Source organism: Aphelocoma coerulescens, unplaced genomic scaffold, assembly GCF_041296385.1.
Source record: "Aphelocoma coerulescens isolate FSJ_1873_10779 unplaced genomic scaffold, UR_Acoe_1.0 HiC_scaffold_344, whole genome shotgun sequence".
NCBI classification, from domain to species: domain Eukaryota; kingdom Metazoa; phylum Chordata; class Aves; order Passeriformes; family Corvidae; genus Aphelocoma; species Aphelocoma coerulescens.
The window spans coordinates 12,501-15,000 of record NW_027183687.1 but is presented as its reverse complement, the minus strand read 5'-3'; the positions used below and the strand labels follow the sequence as shown (position 1 = coordinate 15,000).

At 76.1% G+C, this 2,500-nt stretch overlaps 1 non-coding gene across 1 annotated transcript; it reads left to right on the top strand.

The window, feature by feature from the left end:
• The first annotated feature begins 2,059 nt into the window (after nucleotides 1–2,059).
• Nucleotides 2,060–2,212, top strand: LOC138101573 (5.8S ribosomal RNA). Its single transcript, XR_011147198.1, has one exon. It is a non-coding gene; the product is annotated as a 5.8S ribosomal RNA (ribosomal RNA).
• Nucleotides 2,213–2,500: the final 288 nt, after the last annotated feature.

The following is a 2,500-nucleotide window of genomic DNA, read 5'->3' as shown; positions in this document are numbered from 1 at the left end:
CCCGCGCGCAAGAGGTGTGCTCCCGGGGGTCGGGCGTTCCGGGTCGCGTGCCCGGGGTCCGTGCACGCGTGAACCCGCTGCCGGGGGGGGCGCGTGGTGGCGGCGGTGGCATTCCTTGTTGCCGTCGTCACCCGCGGCCTCTCGGCGGGGGTGAGCGAGGCTCTCTTGGTGCCGGGTCGCAGCCCCGCGCTGGCGGGGCGGCCCGAGCCGCGGTGGTCCTCTTGGGTGCAGTGCCGGGCTACTGAGGGAAACCCCGGGCCCCGAGAAGGACGCTGCGGTGGTGGCGGTGGATGGCGGGCGCGCCCCCGCGGGTGGACGCTCCCCTGAGGGCGGCAGCAGGGGAGGCACCCCCGCGGGGCCATCCAGGTCGTTTCCCTCGCCCCAGGGCCAGGTACCTAGCGCTCCGCGCCTCGGCGGCCTCGGAGCCTCTCGGCGTCGTCAAACGCTGGGGGCTGTAGGGCCGCGGAGCCGGGCGGAGGTTTAAAGACTCGGGCGGCTCGGTGCGCCCCGCCGTAGGCGGCGGGCGGCGGCGACGGCGGGTGCCGGGCGGCGGCGCGGTGCCATCCGCGAGGGGGTAGGGAGCGTCTCCCGCCGATCCCCCCTGCGGTGGTGACCGTCGCGGCCGGCCGTGCTCGTCGTCGTCGTGGCTCCGCCGCGTGCGCGCGCGGGCAGCCGTGCCGGGGAGGGGCGCCCTGCCCCCCCCTCTCTGCGGCCCGGTCTCGGCAGAGGGACCGTGTTGGCGCGGTCGGCCGCGGGGGCCGGCCCGCTCGCTTCGAAGCGGGCGACGGTGGCGGAGGGCGCGTGCTCTCCGCCCTTCCGCGGCTGCGGGGCCGTGCGGCTGCCGGGGCCCGCTTGCGCTCTCCTTTGGCCGCCGCCACAGGCTCGCGTGTGGCGCCGCGCCTGGCGCTGCCGCGCCTCTCCCCTCGACGGCCTTCTCTCCTTGGACGCACCGGTGGCGCCGGTCGCCGGCCGTCCCCGCTCGACCGCCTTGCCCGCCCAGGTTGAGTGCTCGGCGGTCCCTCCGTCGCTGGAGGCCGGCGAGTGCGGGTGACCCCGGGCCGGGCGGTGGCGTCGCCGCTCGGCGAGTGTCCCCCTGGGGGACGGTCGGCCGGAAGGTGCCCGCTGTCGCCGCCGGCGGTCCCGTCCCGGGCCCTGCCCGTCGCTTCCCCGTCGCCCTTCCCGGCCGCGTGTGGGGCCGAAGGGGTGCGGGCGGCCGCGGGGGCGCTTCCCTGCCCGGTCTCCGCGTGGAAACGAGGAGAGCGGGCGTTGCTCCCCGGCTCAGCCCCGTACGCCTTCTGCCGGGCGCGTGCCCGCAGAAGGGGCTCCGAAGGTGCGAAGCGGCGGCGGCGGTTCCGGGAGGGCGGTCGCGGTGGCGGTGGGTCTTGCCGTCCGGCAGGCCTCGGGTGCTCGCGATGCCGACTCGGTTCCCGGCGGCGCCCGCCTCCGGTGCCGGCGGCGGAGCCCGGCTTGCCAGGCACTTTGCCTTCCCGGCGGGAGCGGTCCCGCGGGGGGGCGCCGGTGGAGCGGTGTCGCCGCGTGCGTCTTGGGCGTTGCGGGTCGCTGGGGAGCGCCGGCTGCGCGGTGACGCGGCGGCGCTCTGCGAGTCTGTGGAGCGGCGAAGGGAGCGAGCGTGAGCGGGGCCTGGTGGCCGTTACCCCCCCGCCGGCCGTGGGCGTGTGTCGTCTCGCGATCGAGGCCGGGCGGGATCTGATGGCCCCTGCGGTCTGGCGCGCGCGCGCCACGCCAGCCCTCTGTGCGGAGGCCGGGCCGAGCCCGGGCGCCTGGGCCGCCTCCGAAGGACGGCATGCCGGGGCGGCGTCTCCCCTTGCACGGGGGGAGGCGGTCGGGAGCGCGGGCTCCCCCGCCTTTGACGGCCTTCGGAGCGTTCCGTGGGTTTTCTCCTTTTTTTTTTCCCTCCTCCTCCGTTCGTTGTGTGCTCGTACGGTCGAAGCGAGGCGCGCGCGCCAGCGCGCGTCCTTGCCGAAAGAGACACAGGGTCTGCTTGACGTGAGCGGTCCCGGCCCCTCCGCGCGTGCGGAGTCGGTGCCGAAAGCCAGACAACTCTTAGCGGTGGATCACTCGGCTCGTGCGTCGATGAAGAACGCAGCTAGCTGCGAGAATTAATGTGAATTGCAGGACACATTGATCATCGACACTTCGAACGCACTTGCGGCCCCGGGTTCCTCCCGGGGCTACGCCTGTCTGAGCGTCGCTTGACGATCAATCGCCGTCCGGGGGCCACCCCGGCGGCGCGGCTGGGGTCGCCTCGCAGGCCCGTCGTCCGCGGCCGGCGGCGGCGGCGGCGGCGGCGTCTGGCCGGTGCCCGGAGGGGAGGCGGCGGGGGCCGGCGAGGGAAGCGTTTTCCTCGGCGGTTTCTCGGGGCCTTTCCCTGCGGGGCCCGGTCGTCGGCGTCGTCGCGGTCCGTCGCGTGCCGCGCAGAAAGGGCCTTCGTCCCCCTAAATGCAGACTCGGGGAGCGCTCCGTAGCTTCCCGCTCCCGG